At 37.1% G+C, this 16,158-nt stretch overlaps 1 long non-coding RNA gene across 1 annotated transcript in view; it reads left to right on the top strand.

The window, feature by feature from the left end:
- LOC114152249 (uncharacterized) overlaps window positions 1-16,158 on the top strand; it is a 55,579-nt gene that overhangs the window by 2,849 nt on the left and 36,572 nt on the right. The gene's annotated exons all lie outside the window — the stretch shown is intronic.

Genomic DNA, 16,158 nt, shown 5'->3' with positions numbered 1-16,158 from the left:
TTTTGATCCCTTCTGACCAGAACACTTTCTTCCTCGTGTTACTAATGTTGCCTATATGGCCAGTAGCAAACTGTTAATGAAAGTTTTTAATGCTTTGATTAACATAAACCTTCTTCTAATTAGTATTCACTAAAGCCAAGATTTGTGTTGTACACAACTAATAGTGGCTGTGAATCTTTGTAGCTCCTCCAGAGTTACCATGGAATCTGGCAGTTTGGATTGACTTAGATTCTTATTAAACATTTTGTTAAAAATAATTTTCACTTAACTTCTCAAATATACACCAGTTTGTGTTTGTCTATTACGCATAAAGGGCCGATGGTGCTTATATAACTGTGTATACGTCTACATATATAGTTATCTTGTGACAAAATCTATAATGTTCAAGGACTACAGTTACTGTTGCATGCACTCGAGTTGATCTTGCTTCTTTACAGATACTAGAACGATAATCGTCTGACTAAATGTTTGAAAAAATAATGATATGCATTTAATGTTGTATATGAAAAGTCTATGCTTTTTAAGCCTGATGAGGCAATATTCTTCATGTCACTTAGTTGATGAAAACTTTATGGCTATCTCTATACTTGGCATTAGACAGCTCCTCTGTGACACGCTTTATTAGTTGTTCTCATCTTTTACCCTTTGTTAAACTTTATTACTGAGCAAATATGCCCCCACAAACTCCACTGCTGAGCTTTTTTTTCTTGCCAGACAATGAAATGTCATGTACGTCTCTTGTCTCAGCTCTGGAGCTTGACGTTGGCAGCAGTGTTTCTCTTTGACTGACATATGAGCGAGTGATACAGCCCCATCAAAAAGTGCTGCCTGACAGTTCGATATGACAGGCCTCTTCAGACCAAATATACTCCTCATTCCTGGCGCTACATCATCCTGACAAGACGAAAAGTGCTTAAAAATTTGATTTGGCTCTCAGTAGTTTGATGCAGATTTCAATGTGAAATTATAGAAAAAAACCCACCTCCAGATATTATTCCAACTATGCATCTGCTCTTTGTTAGGTTTTTATAAAATCAAAACTGTTTGCTAGTTTTTATTTTGCTATGAAATGTCAGAGAATTTGTGGGACTGATTTTCATGTGAGTGAATTCTGCTGGGTTTCTGTCTCAATTATCAAAAAGGATTCCTGTTTGATATTTTTTTAATTTTATAGTGTTTGTGTTGATGTAAACAAAGATGATTATTTTTAAAATATAAAGTCAACAAAGTTTTACAGTCATTGTTAAAATATCAGACTTGTCTAAACAAGTGGTTTTAGTGGGTACATTACACGTTCACCCGGAGTGAAGCAGGATAAATCATGGGATCAGTGGATTATTTACCATATTTTTCCATTAGGTGAGCAATCGAGACGAAGGTCGGATCTAAATCGAAGCATCCACTGAAAACTTTGTGTCTTTTGTCCTTTCTCTTTGTCTTGACTTACCTTATAATGTGGTTTTTGCTATAACCATCAGAGTCTGAAAATGATTGTCATCACTACTGAGAGCAGATCAGGTCTGACTTTAGGTTTACAAAATAGCAGCCTGGCAAGAATTAATAAAATCCCAGTTTTTCCATTCCTGCCAGCATTGTCATTGTACAGAATAAAAGTTTCACTACAAAATGATCATATACATAATTTGGAAGTATACACAATTCCAGGTCAATGTCAAAATAAATGAGAGTTTTGGCTCCCTTCTCCATCTGTAGCACCAGAGTAGATGCAGTAATTGCATACTAGTATATGTAATCGAAGGCTATTTCTTCCCATCCCATTGATTATCCCATTATTATCTCACTTAACGTGCAAATTTGATAGTCCTGTGTGTTTCTATTTGTATTCGCTCTGTGAGAACTATTTGTTGTGCTGGGTTGGAAGTCACAACTACAAATCATGCAAAGCATCATGGGTTATAGAGTTCCTTTCCATTGAAGTAGCTTTTGTTGTTCACAAAATTACCCTTACAGCATAAACTTATGGTAGATTATTTGTTCTAATAGTGTCTAATGATCAACCCAACTGGACTAACATCAAGCCAAAAAAGCATTATTTAATACCACTGAACACCTCATTCCAATTGTTATCTACCTAAATGCTGCTATTTGTGTAGCTCCAGGGAGTTTAAAACCATTGTTTTCTAACTTTCTGTAGCACCTGTCTGTGCTGCAGTGATGATGCTAGCTTGTCACTAAGGAGGAACAAGTGCGGCTTCAGTTTCAGCTAGGTTATCTGTTTTTATTGTTTTCATCTGCCTCTACGATATTGCAAAAGCTAAAAGCTATTTCGGCAGAATCTCAGCTTAAGTAAAACAAAAATTATTTCTTTTGCTGCTGATGGAGATTGATTTTACACTAAGCTGTGTTTTTGCTGTCACTATGAGGATTCGCCTACCCTCAATTTCAGTTTGCATTAGAAACAAAAAATCAACTGTAGTACCCATAAAGTCACAACATTTTTTGTTCTAAGGCTCTTAAACCCAGGACTCCTCATCTAATATAGACACTGAAAGAATAAAATGTAGGGGAACATGCACTGTGGACTTTTTATTTGCCTTTTTGATGAGCTGTATTTTCTTATATCTGTTACCCATATAAACCTGTTAATGGTCTTGTTGTGAACATGACTTAAGTGTTTAACAATCTTGAGAAAAAGTTATTGGCTTGTATTGCTGATTGCTGAGAACATCAGAGATCTCTCCCACTGCTTTTGTTTTTCCACCACACCATTAAATAGTAACCTGCATCATTCCAAGATACAGGTTCTAAGTTTTGACTCCTGTGGTAAATTGGACCCACACTGCTGTCTGTGTTTTGTGGGTAATGAGTGAATCAAATGGGAGAAGCAAAAGCTAGTGGTAAAGCTAGTGGTACACCAAACTAGATTGAGAGGTTAAACAAGATTAATGTGATTGGGTTTGGTTATAAGACGAGTCCACTGTGAGAAAACTTAACAGTGCTCAGATTGATGCCATGCATGTTTGCGGTAATTTAATCTTAGCTTCAGCTTTTGTAAAAATGACTGTGTACACACATATTAAAAAATAATTCCCAACAATTTTTCAAAATATTATGTCTTTATTGAGAGCAAACTGAAACTTATTCCTTGTTTGTGTGAACAAACATGGCAAATAATGCTGATTCTGGTTCTGATTTATAGAACAGAAAATTTAATTTGAATGGTCTTATTTACACTATTTATTGTTGAGCTGGAGATTTAATTTATACACATAATTAACATTTTAGACTCACATTAAAATTAACAAACTAAATTACACATTTTTGTCAATTATTAATGGATTTTTAAAAAATGTTTTCTACCATTAGCAGGAAGATTTGTTCACTAATTATTCTTGTACATGTGCTGTCATCACTTGGGCGTGTTAATCCTCATCACTGTGATTTGCCTACATGCAACCCTCCTATTTAGCTCGTGAAATGTATAAACCTTAATGATTCATGGCAACCATTTACATAATTTATAATTAAATCACAACCTGATGGCCTGGAATTTATTAATAGTGAAAGTGAATGTGCCACGGTTGTAATATACTAATTAATATCTTCAGTTATCATTGGCACGTTGCTCGCTTGGCTGGGGTCTGGTTGTGAGGCAGGAATAATACATTGCAGCAACAAATTATATGTGCATTTAAGTGGGAATGTCCTGGAGTGATGGCCACAATATGCATTTGCCTAAAGAGCTTAATAAGGGAATTGGTTTTATCAGAGTTGTCACATGTTCTGTCTAATCATTATGAACACTGTGTAGATGGGGCAAATGCATTTTCATCCTCCAGCTCCAGAACAGGGCTGCAGGGCATCTTTAATGGTGTTGTAGACATTTCCCACAGTCACACTCACCGTAAACCACATGTGCTCTCTCTGACACACTTCATCCTGTAAACAAGTAAAAGAAAAAATTGCCTGACTGAAATATGTTTTACTTATTATTAAATAGTCTTCAGTGATGAAATGTTGAATTGCAATATCATTGGCCCTATTTTTACAGTTGTGTAGCTTTTCGTGTATTTTGTATTATCGTTGTCAAATCTATTTGGATTTTTTGGAATCTATTGAATGTGAAAATATTAATTTAATTCTTTTAATGTAATATAAATTTTATATGTTAAATCAGAAATATACAGAAGGACATATTATTCACTCTTGGTCTTATTATACAGGTTGGTTGGTTAACTGATTTTCCATTAATTTAATTAAAAAAAGGGTTAAAATTTAAGAAAACAATTTTCACGTTTAACTTTTTAATCAGTGGACCACTTACTGTCTTTCTATTTTTATTTTTTAGTTTTTTTATGCTACTTGTACACAAAGAAAACTGAAATTTGTTTTTAATTTTTAAAATGTTAGATTACCCATGGTATATTACCATTAATTAACATCATTATTATGTCTCACATACAGTAGTTTGTAGCTAAACTTTCAAGTCTTATTTCATTTAATTATTTTCTGTCTATTGTTCCTTTTTTTTTGGAATCTTTATTTATTTGCTGGTTTTTCATCAGATTTTTCAATACCAGTAAATTAATGAAATTCTTTTCTTGTAAATGTCAATGCATATTTGAACAAATAGTGTGTTTTCAAGTAGTTGTTTTTGCCTGTAATATGCTAATCTTCTCATGAATATGAGGTTGATACTCCAGTAACTTTTTTTTACAGTAACCTTCTATTGTTAATGCCTGAATCTGGATTTGAGGAAGTGATTCTTTTTAGCCATGAGTAAATTTAGTAAAACCTTTATAAACATTCCTCCTCCTTCTAAAGTGCAACGCACAATAAGCAAACCAAAACCTACCCAAGGCAAAGATCCATTTTATTAGAGGTGGTTATAAGCTTATAAGCTTTGCGATGTGCTACAGTTAGATTATTTACAAAAAAACAATGGTCAGATCCTTTTTCCTCCCTTGTCTCATGAGCTTATTATATTCTTAGTTCAGACAATTAATTCAGAAGTGAACATCCATTAACTCTTTTTGCAGCATTGGACAAACAAAGGAGTCTCCTTCACTAATGCTCCCAGAGGCTTTACCACTATCTATTGATCTCCTGTCACCCAATTTTGCTGTGACTTATGCCCTGCTTAATTCCCATTACTGTGCACACTGAAGCCCTATCAGGGAAAACAATAGGCTTGTTGTCACTGAGGGTAAAAATATGAGCAGGCCTGTGACAGTGCGAGCGCAAACTCATGACTTCAGCTCCACAAGCCCTCTTGGTGACCTCTGCACTCATGTAAGCCAGCTTTAAACCCAGTGCCAGAACGCTAAGCTCATTCTGGATTGTTTGCAGATGAATCAGAAAATTGGATCTTGCTCATTTCATAAAAAAGAGCCCCAAAAGAAACCACTGGGTCGGCTCTTCAGCCATAAAGCTGTCGTTCTTATGTGACTGCAGCAATGATACTCTTCAATTCCTGCATGCCCCCTCTCCTGCTCCTCAACTATAGCTGCTATCTCCTCCTTTCAATTATGTTTCTCTGCTCTTTGAGACAAAGAGTAATAAAGCTATAAATTGCGAATCCGGCAGAAGGTATGGACATTCTGTCTCTGAGCCGCAGTTGAAACTGCCATAAACCACACACAAAGTCACAGATAAGGATTTACAGTTATTTAACATCATCCTTGTCCACTGAATCACAACGATAAGAGAATTAAGCAATGGCTATAGGTTCTTCGTCCCCTTGCCATTGATTTTCTTTTTCCTTTTCTTTTTAACCAAGAGGCAGAGTGCTGCGTTTTATCGAGCACCTTATTTGCTTTGAGCTTAAGAGTGGAAATGGACCTATTTGGCTTATTTTACTGGGCTCCGGGAGCTGGATTGAATTAATTTAGCAGCTAAATGAGGCTTCTTGATGTTTAATCTCCTTCTGTAATGAAAATGTTTGAAATGTGAAGCCTCTAAATGCAGTGCCTTGCAAAAGTATTCACACCCCAGGAATCTTTTTCAACCTTTTGTCTTATTTACAACCACAAACTTAATGAAATCTGTATTTTATTAAGATTTTAAGTGATAGACCAACAAAAAGCTGAAAATTTTACTCAAGTTTAGTCTTGGTTTTGTAACTTTTTTTGTTTTACAAATAATCTAAAAAGTGTGGTGTGCGTTTGTATTCAGCACCTCCCAGGAGTCAATACTTGTAAGTAGAGCATGTCTCTACCTACATCCACAGACTGAGACTGAGACTTTCTGCTAGTTCTTCTTTGCATAATAATAAAACATGCTTTGATCTAAACAACAAACCTTCATCACAGTCTCAAGTATTTTTCAACCTCTAACAAGTTTTCTTAAAAGCCTTTCTGAATATATGATGTATTTAGCTCCATCCATCTTCTCAAGGTCTCTGTCACATAAAGTCCAAATAAAATCCACAGTAGTCTGTCCTAAATGTGTTGAAGCATGAGGCCTGGTGTTTAGTTCCATTGTCATCCTTCAATGTGTCTTTTACTGAATTGAAATTATGTTTCCTTTTTAATCTCTGTAGACAAAACACATGACTTGATTTGCTGGCAAATGCCATTGACAATTTATAACAGTTAGTGGTATTTTGTATCAAATGCAGCAAAAGTATTCCCTGTTAAAGAAGCCTTTGTTCCACCAAAAATATGAGTACATTTCCCTCTTAGCGGAATGTGTCCCAGTTTGAACAAAGGCGTGTTTAGATTAGCGGAAGTTAGTCACTCATTTCAGCGTGAAAACACTTATGTCAGTGCCTCAGAGAGTCAGCAAAGCTGCGACCATTCAGATTTAATGATTCAGTCGCTGTTTAGCTTCGAGTTCACGACCCCAGAGCTGTGATAAATGTCAAGCGCAACAATATGCCGCTAACTAGACATGCCGCTGCCAGCCAATCATCTCGTTATTGACTGGAAATGCTGTAATGTGACTCTAACTGCAGCGTAACAATGGGGTTATGTGTGTAACAATGTGGGCCAGTTATTCAGTCTGGCTTGAGTCATGTTCTTTTTGCTAAGAGCGTTGGGTGTTTCAGCTCTGGATAAAAAAAAAAAGAAAAGCATCAGGGCGGTTCAGGTCAAAGTCTAGCCGATTTTTAAAACACATTTACTCAACATGTATTTTTCGGGGAGCGACCGTGGCTCAGTTGTCACCTTACAATCAAAAAGTTGTAATTTCAATTCCAGCTTCCAGCTCTGCCCGTATGTCAGTGTGATCTGAGCAAGGCGGATGGTGAATATTTTCATTAGGCTTTTGGAACTTTTTGAAGTGTCTTATTGCAATTTTTGCAGAACATTTTCTTTGAAACTAAGAAAAAAATGGTAGTATATTATATGTGTTACCCTGTTGAAGGTGTACCCCGCCTCTTGTTCCATAATTGCTGAAGATGGGCACCAACTCCCATCCAACTCTGCACGAACAGATGGGTATAGATGATAGATCAGTGTATGGTGCCTTATATAAGAAAATAGATTGACAGATGCTTTGAAGAGCTTATTAATTTTCCCATTTGTAGTTTTTTTGTTTGAATATTGATTTTTTTTTTGTAATACACAGCAAAAGGTCTGTCCCTACTCTGATGTTAAAGTACTCTTCAATTATTTTAGTTTAAAAAAAATACTGTAAGCTTCTCTTAGAATAGATTCTTTTAAATTTACTTTAAAACCTGTGTTCATTATTTCCAGTGCAATTGTTCACTAGGAGAATATTGTAACACGAAAAACTCCCAAATGAATGAGAGCAAGAAACTCTTCAGGGTGTCTTTTGAACTTTGCTGCCATCGTTAATCAAGGATATTACCATGCGAACGCTTCCAGGAGTCGGACAACTTGCTTCTTTAAGCATTTCTCTGGGAGGCATAAAAGTGTATTTACGGTCACCGGGGGCGGGTATAAAGAAAGATTGGCAAACATGAACCTCAAGTCCTCTCCTGGGTGCCATCCAGCCATGCTCGGCTCAGCTGTTGTACATCATGGATTGAAATAACTGCAGCAAAGCGGTAAAATGGGCTGACAAGGTATCGTTGTGTGCGTTTGTTTCCCATTCGCTTCAAAAACTGGTTATTGGAAATAATGCTTTGTCTTCATACCTGTATTTGACTCTTTAATGAACTTCATCTGTCTCATTCAAGGCACTGTTCCCCATTTAGACTCACCGTTTTGTGCGAACTGCTCGGCGCTAAGATTAAAGGCTGCAGAGGATTCTGTTTCTGAGCAAAGCTGATGCAGAATTGATTTCTGTTCTGAATATATGAATCACAGGGGTCATTACTGAGCTGGACTCAGCTCTTTTCATTTAATTGAGCTGCTTTAATGCAAGGGCAGCTAGGAACTATCTATCAACACTGTACCTCTACGGTCTTGGAAAACAGCAACATGTGAAGTATGGCCTCATTTACCCGACAGATGCAGAACATCGATCCTTTGTGGTGAAAATAAGCGACAACTCAGCCTTTTAATAATTCAAATGCAGGTGGAGGGGTAATAAATTTACTTCTAAGCGGATAAACGGTTCCTTCCTATTTGGATGAGTACATCTAGAAATGTCCTATGCACTTAAAAAATGCCAGGATTCATTTATGCTTCCAAAATCCCTTTTAATTGCGAGGTTTATAACAGATTACTGCCGATTGCCCTGACTCAAACATTCGTGACGCACACATGGGCAGTATTGACTTCTTGAATGTGAAGACGTTAATGCAGATAACAGCTATTCGAATCCTCATTAGTCACCCGTAATCCGGAAACATGGGCGATATATTAAGACTGGTGTTCACAGCCAGTCATTAAAGGAGAAATAAAAGACAAAATAAATCCAGGCCTGAAACGCCTGTGATTAATCATGTTGGCCTCCGCTCGCTGGCTGCTTAAACCGTTTTTATTGAGTCATTCATGCTGGTTTCTCTTATTATCCATTTATTCTAAATAATGCCTCCCTTCATGCTCATGCTGCTGTGCTCATGTGCTTCATGAAACTCTTGAATATCTCCAGTCTTATCATGGCATGTTAAGCGCATTATTTAAAAAAAAAAAAAAGATTAGTAAAATTAACGTGTTAAATATATTTTCAATTACTCTTCAAATTAAGATTATCAATAATTTGCTGTAAGTTATTTAATTATCCTAACTTTTACAACCTTTAATTAGCAACGAACTGGTGTTTTTATTCAAGGAAATGATTCGTATGCACCAATATTTGAATAACCAACAGTTTATTTGTGTGCATATAATATTTACAATATCCCAGCAGAGCCCCCGTAAGAGTTAGCAGGAACATGTGGACTGCAGATGCCCTAATATTTAAACAGTATTCAATTCCTTTAGGAGAACACCCAGTTCTGCTGAAATATGAACTACGCATCACTAAAGAGAGTTGGTGGACAGTAGAATGTAGACATCTCTCAAAGCTTAATCCCACAAATCCCATAAACTAACATTGCAAAGCAAATAATTGCATAAAAACTGAAATATTTTAGCAAATTCAGTCGTATGTGGGTCTCAGTTACTCATATTGGAGCCAAAACATTTTATTTTTACTGCAAAAAGATCATACCAGTAGTGAAAGTGCTGATTCATAGTTTCCAAAACACAATAAATTACTGTTGATTAGTGAAATAAATGAATGTCTTTTGTAGGCAGCCATTAACAACTAAATAATAATTTTAGAATGCAGTAGTCAAATAAGCAGCCAAAAGTATCCATGGTAACTCTGGTGGAGCTATGGAGATCTGCACCTCAGGAGGAAAACTTTAATCACAAACACCACAAATCTGAGTTTCATGAAATAGAGGCAATTACAAAAGAACCTTTGAAAGAAAATTACAGCAAACATGTAAAGTGCCCTAATCTTCTGTGCACCAAACTGAGCAAAACTTAACATGACCATGAGCTCACCAATACATGGTGGCGGTAGTGTCATGCTTTGTGGGCTGTCCTTTCATGGCAGAGGATTTTGATGCTGATAAGAAGAAGAATGGAGCTAAATACATGGATACCCTGGGAGAAAACCTGTTAGAGGCTACAAAAGAATTGAGACTGGGATGGAGGTTCACCCTCCAGTTGAACAACAACTCAAAACATGCCAATACAGCAGTTAGATCTAAATGTATTTTCTGTTAGGTCAAGTCAGTCAAAGTAAAAACCCAAGTCCAACAAAGAAGCTTTTGGAAAACTTTAAAACAATTTTTCAGACACTACCCATCCAAATGGACTTAGCTATTTGAGTTCAAAAGATATGTATACTTTAGTAAGGCACTGATCTGTAATGTAATGTTTTATTTTTCTTTTCTGTACATGCATTCCACCACTTTAATAACCAAATAGAAAAACATTAAAAGGCTTCAAACAAGCATGACTATACAATTTGAGGCCCCTATTGATAAAAAATAAACCTCAGTCGCTACTTTGCAAGCTTGACGGTTCTGTTTCTCCTCAGGCATTAACAACAACACAATTGTATATTTAGTAATGAAGATTTGAGGGTTCTCGGCAGCGTCTGGAGACTTTCTCACAAGGTCTTTGTTGGAAAAGGCTGAGGCGTATCAAGTGTCTTGCACAACACCAGTCCTCGCACCTGACAACATGGGTTCTGTAGGGAGTTAATGCTGTCACAATAAATCAGTAACAGCCAGGATACAGTATAATCATCCTGGTGTCCTGTTTCACTCGGCTTCTGCTGAGTGAGGCACTACACATACACCACTGTACCCACAGTGGTTGATGGTTGACTGGAGAGAAATAATCCATGGGAGACGGAACACAAAGAGCTGTTGATAGTTTATAATGCAAGTCATTTATTGTACACTGTGATGTTCTGGGCTGCCAGTAGTTTGGTTATTTGCTAAACCTCCTTTGCTTTGATTGTCAATGGGCTGCCTTTGAAAGAAAATCTGTCTCGACGACCTGCGCTATGTCTTACAATCTAGCCTATATGTTTAGGCAATTAAGACAAGACATGATTGTACACTACACATATCTGGGCTTTATGGAAGAGTGGCAAACAGAAAACTAAAAGTAGTGGTGTTTGGAGTTTGCCACATGCCATGTAGGGGACACAGCAATGTGATATAAGATGCTTTGATCAGATGACCAACTTAAAAATGTTGTTCAAAATGCATTGTGAAAATTAACGTTGCACATAAGCCTGAACATATCAACAGGAAAACATTTAAAGCATGCAAGATAGTTGGCCCTATGGACCAGTTCTGTGGACCATTGACATAGGGAATACAGCAAGCATATGAAAGAATGTATAAAATGCTACATGCAAAATGTAAATGTGGTGAAAAATGATCAATGCACATCTCTCTGCATACACAGTCTCCTCGGTGGAACATGGTGGCTGCGCTGTGGAAAGAGGAGAAGAAATTTATTCACGTTGAACTAAATGCAGGACAATTCTGAAAGAAAACCTCTTGGAGAGAAACTTAAAGTCCTGCTGATGCCAGTAGGTCACCTGTTTTTAAACCTCCTTTGCCTGGTTTTTTATCTTACATGTAGCCTTTGCTTAACAAGCTGCACGTTAAAGACGAGACAAAGTTTGAAAACAAAGTCCTCGCTCTGTGACTGTAAGAAAACCTTCATACTTCAGAATCAAAGAAAATTAAGCTATACAAACTACCAGCTTTTATCCAAGCTCCTCTTCCAACATAAGGATGACTCATAATATGCCTAATCCCCGAAAATTATCCAAAACGCTCGGCAGCCGTCTCATTTCCAGCACTGTTTAATCTGCGTCTGGAGTATTTGCCGTCTCTTCATGTTGCAAACAGTCCTCTCACTCTGGCACTTCATTGTCTTTTGATGGACCATAAAAGGCTCGGTTTGATGGATGATAACTCGGGGCGTCTCTCTTTGTTGTTGGGATGTGACGACGGAGCGCATGTGAGATGTAAGGGGAAGATGTGGTGTGAATGGGAGATGTCATTGATGTCGTGCGTTGACACCGAGGGCCCTGAGTGCAAGCTTTGATCTCCACCAATGACTGAAAAGCAAACACAAATAAAATATTTCAGCTTTTTTCACTTTCCAGAGAGAAAGTTTAACTGACTTTCTTTGTGGTTGGCAGTTGATTTTTCAGAAAAATCTTCTACCTCCAATATATAATTTATTAAGACGAAAAATGGCTTACTCTTCTGGCGTCTGATTCACTCCAGTCCATAAATTCTGCTCTCTAAAGGCTGACCTCACAACATCTGTTCACCTAACATATTTGCTGTAAGATTAGGCCAACAGTTTTCAGCTGTCCAACATGAAAAGCAGGCTATGCAGCTGAATAACTTGAGTCACATGCTGCTTTAATAAAAACGCAAATATTGTCTTGGCATTTGGGGCAGCTGGGCACAAAAAAACGCACAACTGACTGCAGATTTCATCAGGGAATCTGTTGTTAAGGAACGACTCCTGAGATACATGCACTGCACAGTATATAAATCATTGTTATTAAAAACCACAGCTCACTTTGCAGCTCAGTATATTGCAGCCACTCCTTCCTTGCTGTGCTGCTTTCCATGCCCACATGAGGTTCTTTGTTGCGCTTCTTTGATGTTTACTAAGCCATCTGAGCATAAAACACTCTGTGGCCTTTACGTTGCGCATTACAAATTAAACCCTTTAAACAGCTAACCATGCTGTTACATTTGCCTTGCAAATGCTTGTAGCTGTAGGATTTACTCTTTATAAATTACATTAATTACATGTTTCTTGAAAGAGTCCCCAGGGAGTCGCAGTTTGTGCGAGGTAATTGCAGGACTCATAATAAATAAGACATGTAGTGTGAGATATGCTGATTACCTATTTGGCACTCGACCGAGGGTTAAAGACTTTCTCTGGAGGAAAATAATTCAGTGATTATGCATTTGGTATGAGGGTTTTACCATAAAGTAAAGAGTTAGGGTTGTATCACATCATTTGTTTTGAACATGTGATTTAAAACAGACCTCCATATGGCTTAGATCCATGAAAAACATGCAGAAAAAACAACTCTAGGATTCCTAGGTTAACCATAGCCTACTCTTACTCTTTCACCTGCCCCTCAGCACTTAATTCAGGCCATCTGCATAAATTATTTATTCACTTTTACAGGACCCTGAATTAACAGCACCAAAACTGAAGAATGGTGTGTATTTCTATTCTCCCTGATAATTCTCTTGGAGTTGCAAGTCTTTTGGGTAAGTCTCTATCCCGGATCATGATGCTACCTCTACCATGCTTCATGAAGGGGATAGTGGACTCAGGGTGTTTGTTTTCTGTCACACAATGAATTTCCCACATGATAAATGTGTCCATTTTATAGCTTGTGCCAAACTGCACATGGGAGTTGTCATGGCTTTCTTTCCAAGGCAATTCCTCTTGTTACTTTTTCATAAAGGCTAGATTTGTGATGAATTGTTGTTGTGCCAACAGATTTTAATGCCTAGACTATCAGTTTTGATAGACTCTGTGTGGAGCGGATTTTTAGTGTTGGGGAACCAGGTTTTCAGCAGCTTGTTCAACAACTGAATCAAAATTACTTTATCATGGATATTAATTTATTTATTTATAGCAAGTGGTGTATTTTCTATTTTGGTACTCAATTCTTTATTAAACGTATTGGTTTTGCACTAATTTGGACTAACAGCGATATTGTTATGGATTATGTTTTGTTTGTATCTTAGAGAAACCAAATAACTTTGTTTATCCAATAAGACGGAAAGCATCGTATTGGAAAAATGGTCTTCAGCTTTAAAAGTAGTGTAATGTATGTGGACAACCCTAACTGGGTGCAGTACTGAGTGTACAAATAAGAGTGGTCTGAGGACACAAGCTTCGGGAGCACCAGTGTTCCCAGATATATGTGTTAAGCACATGGCTTTTTTGGGTTGGAATTTGGGAAAACATGCACATTTTACTAGCCTAATGAAGTATTTTCTCTAATTTGAAAAGTTTGAGTCAGTTTTCAGATTATTTTTACTCGGATATTTTCAAAATATATGGATGTTTCTCAATCCCCTCTAAAATTTGCAATTGGTTCAAATCCCTTTTTTTGTTAATGAAGAAATTGGTATGAATTCAAATAAGAATGTTTATTCTGTTTTGCATTGTTGTTTAGGGTGACTTAATTGTCTTGTGCTGGTCAAATGTGCTACATATCTTAATAAAAGAAATTAAGACCACAACTGAGAACACCTACAGTATAAAGTTTGGGCTCATTTGTGTGGGCGTAACACCGAATCACATTTCAGTTTTTTTGTCAGCTGAAAATGAGGAATGTGCTGCAAATCACAGCCTCCGGACAGAGCCTTGTCTGAAACAACACTTGGAGGAAATCAAACACCCAAAATACCTTGAGTTGACCGCTGTCGGTTTCTTTAACCATGTATATACAGTACAGACCAAAAGTTTGGACACACCTTTTAATTCAATGAGTTTCCTTTATTTTCATGACTATTGACATTGTAGATTCACACTGAAGGCATCAAAACTTTGAATAACACATGTGGAAATATGCATTAAACAAAAAAGTGTAAAACAACTGAAAATACCCCTTATATTCTAGTTTCTTCAAAGTAGCAATCTTTTGCTGTGATTACTGCTTTGCACACACTCTGCATTTTCTTGATGAGCTTCAAGAGGTAGTCACCTGAAATGGTTTTCACTTCATAGGTGTGCCCTGTCAGGTTAATAAGTGGAATTTCTTGCCTTATAAATAGTCATGAAAATAAAGAAAACCCATTGAGTTAGAAGGTGTGTCCTTTTGGTCTGTACTGTACATTTCCCCTTTCTAACTTGTAAGTTCTTGTGTCTTTTTCTCATACAAACCCAGCTTTACATTACACATAACAATTGTTGAACAGATGGTTTTCATTTCCTATGAGTTCAAGATGGAGGGAGATAAAAAAAAAAGCCCCTCCACCCCCTGAATCCGAAACTAATGTAGTCAGGATGGAATCTGTCATTCAGTCTATTGCATGTTGATGACTAAGGGTAGTTTCAGCTGTAAGCAGTCCATGATTTATGGACACCAACTGAACTCTTGTAAGCAAAAGCCCTCTTGGAGTTCAGAGCAGCAAATGGCCCCCTTTTTTTTCTTTGGCAGTGGCGTGCCTGCATTTTCTTTTCCTTCATGCCAAAGTGTTTCGCATGGCAATTAGTTCCGTCCTCATTTGGGTCTGCAGTCTCGCAAGGTTAGCAAAGTCATTTATCATCCTGAGGGCTTGGAGCTCCACTGCTCCATCTCAGGTAGGTTTTGTAAACAATCATCGGCCCAGCTCTTTCCATTTCACTAAATGAGAAGGCAATACGGTAGTTTTGAGGTTCTGCCATCCATCCTTCTGTCACTCGCTTTGCTTTTTTCTCTACAGGTGTGAAGGCAAAAGGGAAATGTCATTTCTCATGGCTCATTTGTCAAATGTTAACTACATAGTTAAGAGTGGATAATGTGATGACAGCATGACTTTAGATTTGAAGCCTTTATCTGTTAGACAGGCACATTTTCTGCTTTTAATGGAAGACTTAAAACTGTCCTTTTTGAGACAACATAGGTTATTCTGAGATACCTCTTTGATAATCATGCTGAAGTTGTGAGCTGCTCCTTTTCATTTTTTAATTGCTTGTCAATAATATTGCTGTCACTAACAATGTTTTCTCTTGTTTTTCATTCAATTGAACGTAGACCTTGCTATTTACTCTTTAGCTATGTGTCTTTCTCAGGTGGAGCTAATCACTGGGTTTGTTCTGCTTTAGCATAAAAAGCTAAAGCAGGTGTACTTTCTTATTCATAGAAAGTACACCTGGCATAGTGCTTCTGTATTTAACGTTGTCTTTTTTCTTTGATGGAGATATTGGTGGAGCGTTTGCTACACTTTGTGTTCTCTGACTTTCTGTGTTTGAAGAGTAGAAGTACTTTCCATTCACTTTTTCTAGTGAAAAGGTTCAATATTGTTTGTCACTTCTTTCAAAAAGTTAAAATTTTATATCAGATAGATTCATTACACATAGAGTGAAATATCAGGGGGGGGAGTCTTACCACTTTGATGGTTATTGTTTACAGTCAATGAAAAGCCAAAGTGTCTCACAAACTGACTTATTACTTAAGTTCAGTAAAAAATAATATTTTAAACAGAAATCTCAGGATTCTCTATTAACAAACTTTTGCTTGGGGTTCTGCTGAGATGTAGTAGAAGTCTGGGTTGCTTTGATAGCGATC

Source organism: Xiphophorus couchianus, chromosome 10, assembly GCF_001444195.1.
Source record: "Xiphophorus couchianus chromosome 10, X_couchianus-1.0, whole genome shotgun sequence".
NCBI lineage: Eukaryota > Metazoa > Chordata > Actinopteri > Cyprinodontiformes > Poeciliidae > Xiphophorus > Xiphophorus couchianus.
Note: the sequence above shows the minus strand (reverse complement) of the source record. Positions and strands in the feature narration are given on the sequence as shown.